This window comes from Takifugu flavidus, chromosome 3 (genome assembly GCF_003711565.1).
Source record: "Takifugu flavidus isolate HTHZ2018 chromosome 3, ASM371156v2, whole genome shotgun sequence".
Classification (NCBI taxonomy): Eukaryota; Metazoa; Chordata; class Actinopteri; order Tetraodontiformes; family Tetraodontidae; genus Takifugu; species Takifugu flavidus.
In genome coordinates, this window is record NC_079522.1 from 2,314,031 (window position 1) to 2,332,500 (window position 18,470).

The following is an 18,470-nucleotide window of genomic DNA, read 5'->3' on the forward strand; positions in this document are numbered from 1 at the left end:
GCGCAGGTGTAAATTAAACATATTTGCTGTCTAATTTGTGGATTTGCGGCCCCCCCGACAACGGATCCTCCGGAATAAACCGCTCCACGCTTCCTTAATTGCCCGTCTTTGTTCCCATCTCCACGTTCCCTCGACCGTAAATCTCTGGATCGCGGAACGAGCCAAACGCCCAGATTTCCGTGAGCGGCGTGGCTCCGGTGATGGGCTGGATGTGTCACCGGGAAGCCACTCAGCACCCGGGAACAGATTGAGCAGGCAGCCGAGATGGATCTGTCGGCACTTCATTCCGCATCTCTCTGTTTAATGATATTATATTTCATTTCCCGAGCAGAGAAAACACCATTACCCAAAGCAGCCAGACGGAACGGGACATTCTGCGGCAGATTCCGGGCCTCCTCGCCGCCACAGTAATTGAATCGCAATCGCACGCCACGCGGAAACTTTGCTCCCGTTTCCGCTTCCTTTGTTAAACGCGGAGCTCGACTTTCCCGGCTCATAAAGACGCGCCCGAACGCAGCACAGGTGTGAAACAACAGACGCTAAAGAGGTCACATGACCGCGTCCGGGGGCGGGCCTTCAGGGTTTGTGGGGAGAAAACGCAGCCGGTTGTTTTGACCCCGGATTGAAAAGCGGTGATGACGAGGACGGGGGCCATAACTGTGCTGGGGGGGGGGGGGGGCAACGAGGTCAGCAGAAGTGGAGTAAGTGCTGCCCCGGGCAGGACCGGGTCGTTCCAAAGGAGCCCGCAGAGACACCGGCGAGAATCAATTGCAGCTGGGACGCAGCGCGCCCCCCACGGCGAGGCGCCCCCCCCCATGACCCGTCCTTTTAAATTAGGACAGCGCTTAGACGACGCGGCCGACAAATGCGCCGCCACAATCAAATCAGTTCACGTCCCAACAGCTCAGGGCCACCCGCCCCCCCCGCTGGTGCCCCGCTGGTGCCCCCGCTGATGCCCCCGCTGGTGCCCCCCACTGGTGTCCCCGCTGATGCCCCGCTGTGAGCCCCTGCTGGTGCCCCCGCTCCGTGGCGTTAAGAGGGACACGCCGCTAACGCTAAAACGTTTCTGGGGCGCCATCGACAGGCACAAATTACATAAAGACATAAAAGCCTCTGCGTGCGTTCTGACAAAGGACAGTTCGGCACGCGAGGGTCGTAATGGACGCCGCTCACAGCTGCACGGAGACCAATTGAGCCGCCGACATCGATCGGCCGCCATCAAACCGCGCCGACGTTTTTTTTTCCTTCCAAAACGTTCCAAACGTTCATGCAGATCAATGGGAGTTTTCCCCTCCAGCTCCGGCACTTCAAAGCATCAAAGCCGGGCTTTGATTTCCAGTTTCTGGTGGATTCGCATCGACGTTTTCCATCTCTGGAACACGTTGCACCGTCCGCTTCCCAAACGAGCGCAAATCCGCTGCGAGTGAGTCGGCAGGAACGGTGACGCGGGAATTCTCGATGTTCCACCTCTCAGTCGCCGTCCCTCGGCCGCGGCGGCGCTGGGATAAGGCCGACCCTCCGTGATGGATGGAAATGTCAAAGGTCAAAGACAGTCTAAAGGTGGGAGATGATGAAGTGTCTCTTCGCCCATGGAAGCAGATCCGGGGTCAGATTGTCAAAGCTGACACGGCGACACCGCGGCGACCTCTCATTTAATCGCCGTATTAATTCACCCATCACAAAGCCGTGACGCCGCCGCCGCCGCCGGCGTCCATTCATCATAAGTGACCGCTTCAGTATGCAATCAATACGGCCCTTTTAGGAGCCCGGACCTCCGGAGCTACACGGCGGCGGCGTGAGGGGGGGGTTGTGATAAAGTAAACGCTTGCCCAGGCCGGAGGGGCGAGGCATCAATCATCGGGGAGCGCTCGCATCAGCGGCAGCTTGTCCCGCGGCGAGCGCTCCACTCGTCAACACTCCCGCCGACGTGCATCTATCACTTCGGAAAAAACGCTCCCCCGATCACAGCGAATTCTGGAATAAATCAGTTTAACTCCGCGCCGCCACGACCTGGCAGCTTGTAACCGCTTCCATTGTTGGCGTCTTGCGGTGAGAGGCGCTTCTTGCTAGCGCACCTCGCCAGTGTCCGTGCGCGCTCGCTCGCGTGCGTGCGTGCGTGCGTGCGGCGTCTCGCCGCGGGCCGAAGGCAGCTCTGCTCACTGAAGGGGAAAGTGAACAGCTGTGCCTGTGACAGCTGGAGCAGTCATGACATCCCAAATATCAGGAACGGGCTCTGGCGCGGCGGCGCGGCCGCCACCGGGGCTCCTGGACGAGACGCCGCCTTTTCCGGATTTTTGCTCCTCGCTTTGGCGCGATAATGTGGGGAGTAATGAGTTTCTCCTTGGTCTTTACCCCGGATAATATCCCCCATTTGCTCCAAAACAAGCCCGGTGGAGCAAATTAGGAAATGTTACGTCCGTGAAAAATGAGCCGAATGCTAATGTTTACTCTACCGGTCGGACTTCCGCGACAACCTCTCGCGGATCCGGTTCTAGCGTTCCGGACGGCACCGAGTTGGCGCTCGGTTCGAGGCAAAAGGGGAAACGCATCCGTCACGCGTTATCGCTCGTAATCGCCGCCGAGTTCGGATCTCATCTGTCGGAAACGGCAGGCGCCGGAAATGCGTTAGCGGCAGTCGCTACGGCGAAGGCAGCGTTTCTAAAGAGAACTCGGTGTGCTATGCAAATGAGCGTAATCACCTGCAGCCCCTAAAGCACCAGACCTGTTTTAATTACACCTTAATTTCAAGTATAAATACCCCCCATTCAGGCCGAGCGGAGAGACGCCGCGTCGGCGCTGATAATTACCAGCCGACTCCTGATTATACGAGGCGGCGGCGCCGAGGTGAGAGATTGAAGAATGTCACGGCTCTGACGGTTGCTGCGAAACCGAAAGGAGCAGCGGTTCCATCATGGCGGCCGCTGCGAAAGCACAGCAAAGCTAGCGATGGTCGGAGTGGGCGGAGCCAGGCTAAAACTCTTTTAACGGAGAAAATGGGCCAATTTAGCCTCCTGAGTCCATTAAAAGCATCAAAAGTCGAATGTTCTTCCCCACAAGAGTTAGCTTCCCCCCGCTAAGAGCCCATTTTTCCCCGGCAGAGCTTCACCAACACTCACCAGGAAAAGTCGGCATCAACGTGAACAAATATGTGCGGAACGCCGGTTTTCCTCGACTCACTTCAGTTTGTCTTCTAAAACAGGAACTATCAAGGGAAATTAGCTTAGCCCGACGTGAGGGGTTATAAATAGGTGCTGCCGGGACTCGAGCTTGAACCTGGAGGAGCATCTGCTGCTAGCAGCCTGTCGCAGCCTCAGATGTTCCTTAACACTTGATTTACTCAAGTGGCGTTCCCTCCTCCGCGCCACGTTACCGCGCTCGCCACGTTCCACATGGGTGGCTCGCCGCAACTTTACTTTTGTTTCCTCTCCTCCGCCCCGAACGCCGAGGCTTCGCGACGCGGCGCTCCAGCTGTGCCGGTTGGCAGCGCGTGCTAAAGTTGATTTCGGTTGGTTTTTGCAACCGCGGGGGGGCCGGTTGGGGTATTTATGAGGCTCGTCGTTGATTTCTACACCCGCAGACCGGCAGTCGTCGCGGGCGACTTTAGCATAAGCGGCTACATTGGCGTCGACCCGGCTCATCTCGGCGCTGTTTCACCGCAGCGGGACTGGCGCTGACTCACAAATAACCTGTGCTAACTGTGCTAACTCCTGTTATCCCTGACGACAAAGGTTGAATAAAAGGCGGGTCACATGACCCCCCCTCCCTCTCCTCATTGGTGGCTGCGTTCAGGCAAGGTGAAATCTGCCGCGGTTACAGGGAAGCTAACGGCTACCTGAGCGCTGGTCGGCAGCCGCGGCCGCTGACTAACCCGCTGCGCCTCCTGGTCTGGGAGCCTAATTGCAGCTCCCAGCCGAGCGGAGCGCCGCCGACCTCGGGCGAGGTGGAAACGAGCCGCGTGACCCAGCGAGGGGTCACAGTCGGAGATCCTCAGTCACCCTGATTGGCTGAGTCAGACCGATTTGTTCCCTTCGTTATATGAAGCTTTTAGATCCTCATGCGCCGGCTAAAACATGTGACGCTAGCATGATTAGCTAAGCCTCAGCAGAGGCTGCTATGGGCCATTTCTGGTGGGTGTGTTTTCAGTCACAATCCAGCCGTTCACGTCACCTCGTCCCTAAAAATCCAATATTCCTCTGGGAACGTCGCGGATTTCAACTTTAAATCCCTCCGTCACACGGAAAGTTTCTCCGACGGCGTGCCGGTTTATTTCTCTTCGGTTCCGGTCTGCAACGCTCCACAAAGCGCCGGCCTCCTTTGTGCGGCTTCACGGCTACGTTGTGACATCATATCCAACCGCGTTAGACGCCCCTGCGGGAACCCCGCTCCGGCGGCGGCGGCGTGCTGCTCAGAGATATTGATGGAGAATAACACGCCGCCTTTCAGAGCGGCAGCTGCCGGCCCCTTTGTTCTCCGTCTCCTCGCCGATGCTAACAGCTGTTCCTTTGCCGCGCACGCGAGCGGCGGCGGATAATTGAAAATGTCGATCTCATTAATTTAGTCAGCCGAGGCCTTTTCCTCCTAAATAACCGGCTCATCCGAACAGATTTAGTGCTGACAAAGCAAAATCTAATTAATCGGACGTCAAAATATTCATCCGGTAAATCTGATAAGTCTCAGGACCTGACGGCACCTGAAACGCGCTTTGATCGTCCTCAAAGGCAGCAAAGTGAAGATTAAAGCCCCGCGGATCACCTGTGCGCCAGCTAGCGTCCCACCTGGAACACGAGCTGCGATTCCTTAATTGATTTTACAAGCCAGCTTAGGCGCTAATTGCTCATTTTCCCGGGGAGATTGGCGAGCCAGACGCCGTGGCAACCTGTTTTTTTTTTTGCTTTGCGACAGATTTCTCATTCAGGTGCGAACAGGAAGTGGAGGAAGGCATCAAAGAGCCGCCGGAGAGCTGCGTTCAAAGGAAACGCTCAGACGCGTGTGAGCAGACGGCGTCCACGTACCTCAGACTCAGTTCAGATCCTCTTAACATGTGGAGCGTCAAAGCAAATATGCTCATTTAAGATCGGGATGAACGATATTACCTGCCGGAGCGGAAGTCTGCGCGGCGTGCCGAATAAATGGGAAATTATCTTCAAGTGCTCGGGACGTTTATTCCTGCGGAGCCGCTTCAGCGCCAAGGAGCGACTTTGTCAACCCTGGATCAAGTTATCAGCGGAAATCTAATTAATTACCCACATCTCCAGCCATTTGCGTTTGGGTTTCTTCATTAGCGTTAGCGACGGAGCAAAAAAGAGCTCATCTGCGATGGATTTTTGAGCGAAACCGCCACATTTCTCAGAAAAAAGTTGCAAATAATCGTTATTAGACGCCAATACAACTTAAATTAAAGCACATTTTCTTACTAATGAATACATAAGCCACCCCTCCCCTCCCAAACAGCATTAACCCAACAGGAAGTCTGTAAGGTTTTAAACATGGCGGCCATTTTGGCTCTTCAGTTTACCCACTTTAATAAACTTTTTCACAGTTTGTTGGGGTCAAACCGCTTCGTCCAAACTTCTCTGAAACCTTAAAGAGGCGTCGATGAATCTCCGGCGTGGAGACAGAGGCCGCATCAATCTGCATTAATCACACATGCACGGTATTGAATGACCGTTACGCCAACACAGCTGAAGCTACCGCCGCTGTGCTGAGCCCATCGCGTGTCGCCGCACCGGCCAAACACCGTTTAGCCGTTTGGCTGCCGGCGCCGCGGCGGTGACTTTGTGAAGCCGTTTGATGCTCCAGATGTTTCCAACCAGAACGTAAAACTCGTTGGAGTTGACGTGATAAAGGTCAAAGTCCTGCTGAATATTACCGAGCTTTTCTGTTCAATCCTAGCACGGAGCTGCTAGCTGCAATGCTAGCAACAATAAGGCAACGTTCAGAGTCCCAAACAGCAGGTGGCGCCAACAAAACTGATTAACTCAACTCACAAACACACAGAAAACAGGACGATTTAGCACCTGTAGCCAAACTCCTCCCGGCTGGTTCGGCGACTGACAGCTAATTCAGCTAGCAAGATAACTGCGCGTCGCTAACCGTGACGTACTGGAGAAGCACTGACCTTCACCCACGGCTCTGGACGGTGAACTGGATCTCCACGCGCTGCAGGTGATCCATCCAGGAAAGTCGATGCCTGAAAGTAAAGAAGGGAGGTTTAATTAGCCCGTCAGTACATCCTGGGTAAATAAGCTAACGGCGGTTCCGGCGGCGCCGTAGCATTATTGCACTTGACGGTAGCCTGTTTCTGACGGCTCAGGTGCTTGTTTGCAGTTGTCTGCTCCTCAAACTAAACAGTGCGAAGACACGGGGGGAAATAATCGGACAGAATCGGGGCAGTTTCATAAAGCTAGCCGAGCAGAAAATAGATTTGTGGGGGCTGTCGGGGGGGCGGGGGGGCTGATTAAGGCGGGATTGTGATCCGAGGTGTTAAGGCTGAGGCCCGCTTTGATAAAACCGGAACATCTGTACCTTTTCACCTTCAGCCGCTTCAACGCTCGCTTGGAAAAAAAGGGAGAAAAGGCAGATTTGATGGGAAAAGAGATTTGTGTCGCCCCCCCCCCCCCCCATCACTCATTTTGTCTGTAGCCGCCCGACGCGAGCACGGCCTTCCTGCGTGTGACCGGACAGAAGTGCGAGGTAATTATTGGAACATATGGATGAGCGAGCCCTCTCTTTAGCCTCGCGCTAATGATGCTTAGCTATTACCGAAGGGCGTGGGAAGGACACTTCCACCATTAACTGGGCTCCCACCAGAGAACCGCCGGTTCTGCTGCACCCGCCGCCTGTGGTCGGGAGCAGAAGCAGGTGCGATCAGAACCCTCTCGTTTCAGAGCCAAAAAAAGGTTCCACTTTCAGAAATATTGACGTTAAAAGGCACTTTTATTCGACTGTAGATAAGTGAGGGCATCGCCCCCTGGTGGTGGGAAAGGAAAGGACCCAGTCCAGAATCACTGTTACAACAAAAACCCTCCCAAAACTTTCTTATTCTTATTAGCCGACTGATGCGGACGCCTGGTAGCAGCTCTCCCACCTCGATAGTTTCGTTTCATCATTCCCACAAAGCAACAAAACGAATTCATTAAATTTGATGGCTTTCGATTCTCCCCAATTCCAATTAAACGAACGTTCCAACAGAAGGTTTGTTCCAATAACTCGGGCTTATTGTCACATTAGCGGGATGGTGTTAAAATCGCAGCGGGACGCGACCACATAACCGCCGATGGACTCCTGAAACACCAGGCTTCCGGGACGGCGCCGCTCCCGACGTGGCGACAATCGCTTCATCTTAGCGACATCCAGCCTGGGCTCAGCTTCGGCTGACCCACTTCAGCTCCATTAACCCCCCCCTGAATGGGACCGGGGACGATGTCCCGCCGCGATGCTGGCCCGCTCAGGGCACTTTTCCTGTTTGGAAGCTGCGGCGCGCTCTCATGCTAATGGACCTGACAGTTAGCGTGCCTCGGCCCGCGTGGAAACGTGCGCGCCCCCCAGGTACATGGGGGGGGGGGGGCACCGGACCGGCTGCGGCTTTTGTGCGCCTGGTCTGGCGGCTGCAGGCAGAACCGATGCCACAACACAACGGACTAAAAGCTTTGGCCCGGGCCCAGCGAGGACGCGGGACGCGGCTCCAGGTGGAGCTTTTCCTTCAGGCAGTGCAACAGATCTCCTGAAACAGCCGAGTCCAGCAGCCTGGTCCAGAACCGGACCCAATCTCTCACCCAGAACCAGGTCCAGCCGTCCCATTCTTCCCCGAAACCACTGCTGGGCGCTGGAGTCCAGATGGTCCGTCTGCAAGTGTCACTGTTGGCCAACGCGGCCCGGCCTGGCAACTCTCGCCGCCATTTCGAGTCGAAGCAAGGGGGGGGGGGGCGCTTGGATTGATTTCATCCCTCGTTCCGTGCACCGCAAATGGTTCTGACAAAGACATATGGTGGGGGGGGGGGGCGGCGGCGGCAGGCTGCCCGGCCTCCAGCCTCAGCCGCGTCCGCCTGATTGTTTCAGGCAACGTGCACATTTTGTCAAGCAACGCATGCAACGTTAGCATGGGGGGGGGGAGTGTGTGTGTGTGTGTGGGGGGGGGGTTGATGAATCCACGCAACCGCAAATGTTCCTCCCAACGCTTCACACGCCGCCTCATGTTTGTCAAAGAATTCCCGTCTGCATTCCAGATGTTTGCTGCAACATGTCAGGAAGTCCTCAGCCAAGCCGATCGGTGAGAAATAGTCTTTCACCTTCAGTCTATTTGGGAGGGGGGGGTGGCTGGGGGGGTAGCTGGGGGGGGGGGGGCTTTGTCAGCTGAACTGATAGTCGGCCCTGCGGAATGGCAGCTGTTGAAGGGCTTTTTAAATTGCAGCCGGGTTGATGGGTGGCTGTCAGGAGGCCGGCGGACGGAGCCTCTCCGAGGGGGGGGCGGGAGGAAGATTGAGTGGGGGGGGCAGTCGCCCCGACACCGGGATGTGCCGGAGAGGAGACGTCATTAATCCTGGGAAAAGAATTATAGGAAGTGAAAGTTGGGGCGGCAGGCGGCATCAGAGCAGTACCACATGTCGGGATTCCCAGATTAAGGAATAGCGGAATAATATCAGCATCTCTGTCACTTTGATCGCCCGGTGGCGGCGGCGGCCTCGCTCTCGCCTTTTAGCCTGATCCACGCTCGCCTTCCTGCTGTTAGCGCTCCGCTTATTACAGAGGCTCAGACGTGTTCCTGCGCCTTTCTCTTCAACCATTGTAGCGGCACAATGGCATTCCGAAGAACCGGAGCGAGGCGGACTTATAACGCAATCCTGTCAGGCTAATCTGGCCATGTTGTGGTTGAGCCGCTCAACAGATGCCGTTTTCCAGTCTGGAGGGTGGACTGCTGTACTTCCGATTTCATCTTAAAGTACAAAGGAGAAAAACTCCGTTTTACCCAAAGGTACCAACCAGGAATCCGCTGTGATCTCTCCCAAAACCAAATATTTCAGCACTTTTCAGAAACAGTCAAGAAAGAGCAGCCATGCTAACTAGCTGTTAGCACTGATGTCACACGTATTTAACCAGGAGGTCACTAGTTTCCCACAAACTCTGTCAGGATTCAGCTGAATGTCCGTGTCCTCCCGGCTGCTCCCGTTAGCTTCTCTGGCTACATTCACGGACAGTTATTAGCTATAAATCAGGGAAGGGCAGGAGGGCCTCTGACAGGTGCCCTCTTATTGCCTGCTGATTGCTGGAGTGTCTATTAATCATTTTATATATATATGTATCCTTTTCACGGGCGACATCGGACACTAAAGGGCTGCGCGCTTCCTGCCAGGATGCCAAAAATACTCGGCGTATAAAAAGTCAAGCGCTAGCATCGGAGTCGGACAGCGTGCGTGTCTCAGAACCAAGGCTAATGTTTCCGAAGCCCAAACAAACAGCAGCAGCAGGGAACGTCGCTCATCGCTGCTAATTTTCCTTGTTCCCGCTTTTCATTAATCCGCGGGAGCTCGAGACTCTTCCGCGCTATCAGCAGCCATTTCTCCGGGTTTCAGCCAATCTTTGACCTTTGGGATCACGTCCGGGTTTTAATTAGTCTTATACCGCCGCAGTGACACCCCCCTTCTTTCCTTCCCGTCGTGCCCCCTTTATCCGCACGACTGCTTTGTTGTCTTCCAAAGAAATCCAGGAACATCGGAGCTGTGATGGATATCACCGGCAGAGGAGGGTTATTTTGTAAGGGCTTGAAAATTACAAGGGCTTAAGTGTCAGGCACATGCGCCTGCCGAGTGTAATCAGCGGGTAATAAATGTTTGCCCTTTACGCGCTAAAAAGTACTGGTGGCTCCGGCTCTGCGCTCCGAGATGTCGGAATTATTTCCCATTAACCTAGCAGAGAGCTAACCTCTGCCCCGCCTTTCGAACAGGGAAAGTCCTGTGAAAATGTGACGAAAAGACAAGCTAACGTGTTTCATGTGTTTGTCCCGCAGCTCTTGAACAGCTGGGAAGGTCGCTGGAGCGCTGAAAGGTAAGTTTTCCCGCTTTGGCATCGGTTTTCAGGAGTGGATGCAGAGCCGGGGCCTCCCGTTCCCTCTGCTCTCCCCCAAAGTTTAATTAACCTGGTCTCCGGGAACGCCGGTGCCGCTTTAGCAGCCGCGATTCCTGCGCAGCCAATAGGAAGCTGCGTTCAACCACATCTGACAGAGACAGATGACGATCCGAGCCGCATCCGTCATGTGACGGAGCGGAACGTTGTTGGGAACAGCACCAGGAATCAACCAAATGTGGCGCTTCCAACACAAAATGGCCGAAATCGGATGTTTATCGCAGCCATGTGAGATTATTGGGTGTCGTCAACGTTGAATTGAGGAATTTGACTATAAAAGGAACTCAATGCTATGGCTACAAGCTAGCGGATCCGTAATAAATCTCTTTGGCTTCAAAGTGTGTCGGATGGATCAAGTTTTCTCTCCGAGATGGATTTTTGTTTTTAATCAAATGGTACCTGAACGCATCACGCCTGCCGGGGTCCTCTTACGTGAAGATTAGACGAGGACAAGTAACCTCCGAGTGACCTAAATGCTAACCTGGCAAACAGGCGGAGCTTTCTCAGGCATTCCCGGCAGATTCCCGCCTCTCTTCTTCGTTTATTCCGCATCGTTAGCCGCTACGGTGGCGTTAAGGCCACCAGAACCTCGGCTCATCTCGGGCCTCGCAAGTGGGCGCCTCCGTCATCCGGGGATCGTTCCCGCATCCCGACCATCCAGTCTGGCTACGTCTCCGCAGCCGTTCCCGCTCCTCTCATGATTTAGGGCATCCCATTGATTTGGGAGAGGATAAATCCCAACTTCGGGATCCGTCCGTGGCGCTGAAAGGCCTCGGCGGCGCTCGAGGTGCAATTGGCAGGAATCTTTGTGTGTTTGCTGCGTTCATTCGGAGCAGATTCCCAGCGCGCCTGTTTGTTTTCCCCGTTTTCCCATCCCATCCCTCCCCCCAGCAACCGTCGCTTCCCGTTCGCCCACCTCAGCAGCCAACAACACGACGGTTGCAGCAACTGAACCGTTTTTTTTTTGTACTTTTCAAGATGTAAATTTAGAAATGTAGGGCGCAGGGTTCAGGTGTGGGCCCGGAGGGATTTTCGGAAAGATTCCTTCATGGCACATGGCAGCTCCGCGGAGAGCCGCCCCTGCACGTCTCCGCTCTCTTCACGCCGTATTAAAGGGTTTCTCTCCGCGCTCGCTTCGTTTTTAGATCTTTAATTGTTATCTCTCAGCTCTTTTCCTTCAAAGAACTCCTTATTTTTTGGAAATCTGGATTAATAGGGTTGCCATAACAACCCCAGGTAGAGCCTGTGCGTTAGCATTAGCATTAGCTCGTGGCAGCTGGTTGCCAACAATCAGAGGCACTTTGTTGACCGTCAATTTTATCGACAGCCCGCTTTATTCCAGATCCGAGTGCTTGTTTCCAAGAGCAGGAGCCCATCGACGCCTCGCTGGAGTCGCGCCGGCAACCGCTCGATGCTTCCAATTTATGTTTTAATTGCGATGATCTACTAAGTGTGCAGAGCTGCTCTCCAGGAGCTGCGCAAAGGACCCGGGATTGAATTCCAATGCCGGGCTGGGCGGATTCACAGGTTTGCGCAGAAGCCGCTCAGGTTCCGACCCCGGAGTGGAGTCGCAGGGAAGCTGCTCGCGTCCGTTGGGGTTCCGCGAGTCACCGGTGGAATTCCGGTGGAATTCCGTGACCGTTTCGGGGGGGGGTTCGGCGGCTCCTTGAAGCCAAACACACCGAAGAAGCAGCTGGGAGCGTCTTCCAGGACCCGCTGTCAGTTGTGGCCCAGACGGAGGATAAAAACAAAGACCTCAACACGCTTTTATAAGCCTCCGTATTTGCTGCCGCTCGGCACGTCGGTTTATCACCTGATCACCTGCTTTTAGGAGCCAACGCTTCACGCGGCGCCTCGTATAAACGGCTGCCGGCAGCTGAGGAGCCATAAATTTTATTGACTGCTGCAATTAGGGCGGATCAATGAGAGGCTCCGCTGGGGGGGTGGCTGCACTGTTTTAAGGCTTAAATCCAGAATAATCACTCGATATTGTGAGTTGAGACCAAACCGCGGGGAGAAACGGCGGCGGCGGCTTTCACGAGCGAGCCGGTGCCAACGGATTAGCTTTTAACGCGCCGTCTCGAGCCATCAAGCGTTGCATCGGAGCACGGATCAATTCCGCTTTCCTGCTGTAGAATTTGTTTGGCGCTTGGACCGTTTATGGAGGCCTCAGTCATTCCTGCTATAATAGTGGGAACAGCTCCACGGCGTGTTGCCGTCGAGCCTCTTGAGTCGATGGCTGTGGCTCCGCACGCCGCGGGAAGGATCCCTTCCCTGTCAGACGGCAGCTGCCGAAGACGACGCGCCGCGGAGGCCACGGACGAGTGAGCCATCAAGCCGGCGTCGCTGACGGCGTCCTGGCGAACGGCTTTCCGCGAGAGTCGGTCTCGCTAAGTCCCGCTTTTGTGACGCGTGAAGCAACGCTAGGAGCTCCGCAGAGGGGCGGGAGCCATGCGGCAGAACCAGGGAGGGGCGGATCCAGGTATCAGAAGGAAAGGGATGGTGGTCCTCCAGGGGCGGGGGAAGGGCCCGGGGAGCTACGCAAGCAGCTGGGGGCGGAACCGGACGCCTCCTGTTGACCCGAGTGTTGTGCTGAGGCTGGAGCGACTTCTCAGGAACTGGAACTGGCCTACAGGAGTGTTAAAAAGCTCTTTGTTTTGGTTCCTTATTGTTGGGGAGAGCGCGGGCCGATCAGAGCGGGGTGTAGCTTTGATCAAACAGAAGCTTTCAAGCTAACAGTGTGTTTAAATCAAAGCCTAGCAGCTTATCCCGGCTCCATCGGGGCCTAATTCCATCCAAACCGAGCTCCCTTTCTCCTTTTCATCCCCTCCGAAAGGCGCCGTGATTAGAAGTAGACTTAACGTCGGCTCGGGCGCGCACATCCCGCCTTAACCCGTTCCCGCCAGGACCTTCTCCAATCCCAGAAGCCTCGGCGCGTTTATCAACACGGAGGGATCAGGCAACACACTCGCGCGTCAACCCGAGCGTCTGCTGCGTCCCCCAGCCTCGGTGTAATCCATTTGGCTGTCAACAGACCGAGCGCGGGGTCATCCGTGATAAAAGGATCACTCAGGGGGAGACGAGGAAAGAGCGCGCCGGAGAAAAGGTGCGGAAAAAGCAGCCAGACGTGCGCGAGTGCGGCGTTCCAGCCGGAGGAGCCTGTGTTTACGCTGCTCGTTCACCAACGCGGGTCATAACTGACATTCACATGCTAATGCTAGCTGAAGCTTGTGGCGAGACTCAGCCAACTTTGGCCAAGCGGCCTTTGAACAGGCAGAAACCGTGAGCAGGACCGAAAGGGGGCGCAGTCCGTGCACTTCCGAAGTCTATCCTCGGAAAAGGATGCTAGTCGGGAGCAATTGTGCAGCTACATAGCTTGATGAGCTTCATGCATGTACATGACGTGCGCATGTTTTACACGCGCGCACGCAGAGCGGCTGCACAGCGGGCGCTGACACAAAGCTAATGCCCTGTCACACAGGCCGTCAGCAGATTAGCCAGTGGATTACAGCCGAGCCATTAGCTGCGCAGAGCAAAAGGCCACAAACACGAGACGGAGCCGGGACGGAAGAACGGGGGACAGGTTCACGGATCACCACGGACAGGATGTGGGCAAAATGCCAGAGAGAAGATGTTGAGGTTAAAGGGGAAGAGGGGCAGAAGAATCGGGTCATTGGAAGCCTCAACACAAGTGTGGAGAGAGGGGGGGGCTTCCAAAACACCAGCGGAGAGGAGGAGGAGGGGCGGAGGAGGAGGAGGGGCGGAGGCCGACCCTGCTTCCCGCCGCATGTGGTCGACCTCCCGGAGGCGCCGGCGGATGAGTAAATGAGCGAAACCTGAAGGGTACGACAAGGACGCCGCCACCATTAACGAAATAATCAACGGTTGACACACACAAACAACCAGCCGGGATCCTCTGGTCGGTCATGTGACCCCGACGGTCGACAGAGCTCGGAAGACCCGATTTCAATCCAGGAAGTCTTTCAGTTCCAAACTTTTCACCATGGAAACGGGGCGGATTGGAGGCCATTCGGGCTGCGTTTCTGTTCTACCTCGCCATCATCGCGCGGCTCATTTTATGCTAATCTCCTCCAGTATCTGTACCTTCGCGCGCCCCCCCCCCACCAAAGCACACGTAATGACACATAATTGTCTGTTTGATTCGGCTGGCGTAGGAGCTCCATTTCATCCCGGCATCTGTAGGAAGCGGAGGATGTCAAGTCAGAGGGGCGTTCCCGTGGGAACCACGGATCCTTTCAGACGCGGAGCCGCGTCCAGCGAGGAGGCGAGCGCCGCTCCAAAGACGAGCGTTTAGCGTGGAAATTAGACGCACTGCGCGAGGCGGAATGCCCACCGAGCGCATTTAAACTTCCAGCCGCCGCGTGCGCACGCCCTCGTGCGTGTCCGACAGCGCGGCTGATGTCATTCCAGATGCTTTAGCTGAACCGAGCGCGCTGCGGAATGAGCAAGCGCCTCCGGGAGATGGAGGGGAAGGCTGCGTGTGCGAATCCCCGCGGGAAACTCAGGCGGTTTATTAGCATGAGCGCTAACCCCCCCGCTAACGCGCGGGAACAGACAGGCAGGAGGTGGAGGAGGGGGGAGGGGCAGAGGAAGCTCTCACGCGCGTGATTCACCTCCGCTCGCAGGTCAGCACCTACGAGCGCTAACGCTGCCGCCGCCGCTCGCTCCTCCCATGTGGGAGCCTTTTAAACCGTCTCTGGCTGAAAGTGGGCCCAGATGGAAGTCAAGGAGCTGCTCTGGATTAACCAGAGACTGGTGGGAGGGGGGGGGGGGCTCATTTCCGTTGCCATTTTACGAGTATTTAATTTGAAACAATTAAGATATTACGGCGCTGCGGAGTCGCTACACAGAGCGGCAGCTGGAAGCCATCCCATAAAGCTGCGAGCCAATGAAGGATCACCTTGCTCCGCTCTCCTGCTCCTCCTCTGTGATTCCGCTCAACTGTTTTCCTCTTGGCTCGGGGCCCCGGCGGCGTGCACGGGCGACCCTTGGCCAGTCTGCGGCGGCGGCTCGTAAACGCGCCGGTCGCCTGATGACGGCACGTCCTGATTTCCCCGGACGGGTCGGATGAGATGATGTTTACCTTCTGCTCAGCTGTTCCGTTTATCTGGAATTACTGGTTTTATGACATCAGCGGCGTGACTTGGAGGCAGTATCGGGAGAGAGAACCACCTGGGGGAGGGGAGGCGGCCTAAGAACCATCTCAGGGACCTACTGAAGAACTGCCGTGAACCCATAAACGGGACCCCAAAGGTCCATCTGCAACAACAGACTCAGGGACACCAGAGATCTTTAGCGTCGCCATCGATCTCCAGAGAAACGTCCAAATCCACGGAGCCTCTTTGCGCTAACGTGACCGGAATCAAGAGTCGATAATTGAATCCGTCATTGATTGATGTTTCATAGCCGCCAACGAGCGGAATTTCTGAACCTCGCGGCTCCAAGTAGTGATGAGAGCACTCGTCAGTGTCACAGTTAGCATGGAAACGGCTCACAACACGCACAAACCGAGAGCAGCTAATGGCGGCTAATCAATCGGCAGCTACGGAGACAGATGTTTCCTGTTGAAGGAGCAACATCCCGGCGTTTATTACAGCCATCGCTCGGGCTCCTTTCTGGGCGCACTTAGCGCCACTCCAACAAAATGACTTCATGCAAAATGAAAACCAAGTGACGGTAGCGTGCGGAGCGTTTTGGCAGCGTCTCCCGCGTTCGCTCCCAAGCGCAGCCTCTCGGCTCTCATCGCCGTTAATCGTATCTTGGCTCGTCGTTCCAACTCAGGCGGCAGGATCGACGCCAACTTTCGACCGTCTAATCACGTACAAGCGTTGTGCGTTAGCACAGTTGCACCAGGCGGCGTCACTAGCTAGCACGGTTCCGTCACCCTCTCCTTCGCTCTGTTCCGGCTGCACAGCGGCACCGTCCCTGGTGATCTCCTAATGGGCCTAATTGGTTTCCAGCTCATTGCCCCTCCCACCAAGGAAGTAAAGTAAATCAAAGCGAGGTCTTGGCTGCAACCCTCAACACAAATCGGATTCTGCTCGCCGCCGTGAAGAGGTGACGGCGGCCACTCGTGACTCAGCGATATCGGGACGGATGAGTCAGGCCGGCGATGCGGCTCAGGTAACAGTTCGAGTTGCCTGTTGTCCTCGCTGACGACGCGCGTGTCGCCGACAGCGATCACGTGTCGTTGCGCAACGAAGCGAAGGCGGCGTTGGGTGCAGCTTCAGCGGGCGCCAATCACAGCCGATCGAAGGCTAATCAGAGGCAAAGTCCCACCAAGTCATCAGCCAAGCGTACGTGCAGTCAGACCAGGCTACCAACGCGGTTAATGGTTAACAGCTAGCAGCCGCAAACACCCGAGCTAATGTTTGACCACAACTGCAGCTCAAACATTGTTGAGATCCTCCCTGTCAGGTTCCAACTGTGGAGCGACAGTTACTGCTGTTGTTGAAATCAGAGGAAAAACCTAGAGCAGGACCACCTTCATGCTAGCTTGTAGCATCACAGGTTTCCTTCTTTCAGATGGAAGCTAGCATTATTAGACACAAATGAAGTCATCATTGGCACTTGAGAGCAAGACCAGTTAGCAACCAGCTAAATCCCAAATGTATTCCATGCCATTTTCAGGAAATCCAGGTTTCCTGGGACGCTGCTTCCAGGTTTTAATGGTCGCCATGGAAACTACAGTGTCCAGCCTTTGTTTGCGTGCAGCTCGGTTCCTCCATCCGTCATCCCAGTCGCCCCGATCATTCCGACCCCTCCCACATCAGAAGATCCCGTGTTGTCTCCTGCCATGAACTTTTTGGCAACCGCTTAGCAAATGCTAACAGCTCGAGCAAGAGCGGCTGCACGCGCCGCCATCCATCACGTATGACGGATCGGAAGAAGAGTATCAGGTGTCGCAGCCAAGGACCCGCCGGGTTTCACCTTGGCGTTCGGCGCTCCTGCCCCCCCCCCAACCCGCCGCCGCCGCCGCCGCCGCCGCCGCCGCCTTCACTGCTTGGGCAGCGGCCATAAACAAGTCAATCTCAACACGTTGGATTACATTTATCCGCTTAGGAGATTGTTATCCCAAAGAGCGCGAGTCTCGCTTGATGGGGAAATTAATTTTACAATGACTGGTTTACGTGTTCGGGGAGACTGTAAATGCGCCGACGGGAGGCGAGAGCGACGCTCCTCTCGTCCTGCCTCGTCGTTTTGGGTCCTTCTGTCTGAAGAATCACAGGAAATGAACAGTTCTAAAGACCCAAATTGGCGCCCGGTTCTGTTCCATCTGGCCGACACGTTCAGCACCTTGACTGAGGGACGATCTCTGACGTTTGGCTAATAGCACATGTGCTCTGGGCTATATGCTAACATGAGCGTGCACAGTATTTACACCATCTCTGTGCAGCATGGGGCTGCTTGCTAATTAGCATTCAGCGCGGCGTTCAGCCTGTAGCTGATGGGTTGTCGTTTGCGGAGGCCGGCAAATTTAGACTTTGATCCATTTGGGGAAGTGACCCAACTCAAACGAGCTCATCCTCTTTAAAGCCAAATACCCCGAAAATGTGAAGCTAGCTGTCACACTTCCTGCTCCTTTCAGGACATTCCGGTCCAAATGAAGTCGTTTTGATATTTGCACCATGTTAAACAGCAATATTTTAATATCCGCGGTGAAACTGACATTTAGCAACGACCGGCTCAGGTTCTAATGATTCTCCGCAGCCTTTGGGGCCTCTCGCCGCCGCCGCCGCTTATAATAGAATCAAAAAAAAATTTACATTTCAAAACACACTTTAGAATAAGGAGAATATTCAATGCTAATCAGCTGCTGTAAAGTCGGAAGAATCCCTACAGGTCTGGAACACAGGCGCACACCTCAGAGAGCGGCGCGCCGATACAGTGCAACCTTTACCCACGTGCGCTGTATTTGCATTGTGTTTACAGAGTAAATGTCAATCAGAGCTACACTTTGCATGACCCCGCGCGCGTACCTGCGTAAACAAGCTAGTGGCTGTTCGTCAGCGTCACGCGATCGTGACGCGTTGTCACAATCCCGCGAATAAATGTCCGCCGATGACGCCAAATTATTCACCTAAATGGCCTTTTGAGTGTCACAGGTTATAAATAAGGGAACTTGCTCTCCGCCTGGCGCTCCCCTTTCCCGGCCCGGGATCATTCCCGCTGAAGGTCAGGTTGTGGAGCGCGGTGGAAGTCGGTCCTGCTAGCTACCGCCGCGGCCGCTGATGAATCCTGCCGCCGGAGCCATTCGTCAACAAGCGCCGCCGCCGTCCCGCTAGCATGAAGAACACGGGAGGACAAGGTCAGACGTGGAGCAGCATTGT

General features: G+C 55.3%; 1 protein-coding gene and 1 long non-coding RNA gene across 51 annotated transcripts in view; one reads left to right on the forward strand and one right to left on the reverse strand.

The window, feature by feature from the left end:
• LOC130522892 (uncharacterized) overlaps positions 1-18,470 on the reverse strand; it is a 130,613-nt gene that overhangs the window by 111,145 nt on the left and 998 nt on the right. Inside the window, exon 2 of the long non-coding RNA XR_008949730.1 lies at positions 6,119-6,190. This is a non-coding gene — a long non-coding RNA (uncharacterized LOC130522892). The remainder of the gene's footprint in view (positions 1-6,118; positions 6,191-18,470) is intronic.
• LOC130522885 (receptor-type tyrosine-protein phosphatase delta) overlaps positions 1-18,470 on the forward strand; it is a 185,191-nt gene that overhangs the window by 87,251 nt on the left and 79,470 nt on the right. For 49 of the 50 annotated variants that reach the window (XM_057027696.1, XM_057027713.1, XM_057027703.1 and 46 more), the window contains one exon: positions 10,004-10,041. The exons of the other annotated variant lie outside the window; for it this stretch is intronic. The gene's annotated coding sequence lies outside the window, so the exon portion shown is untranslated. The remainder of the gene's footprint in view (positions 1-10,003; positions 10,042-18,470) is intronic. 50 annotated transcript variants of the gene reach the window in all.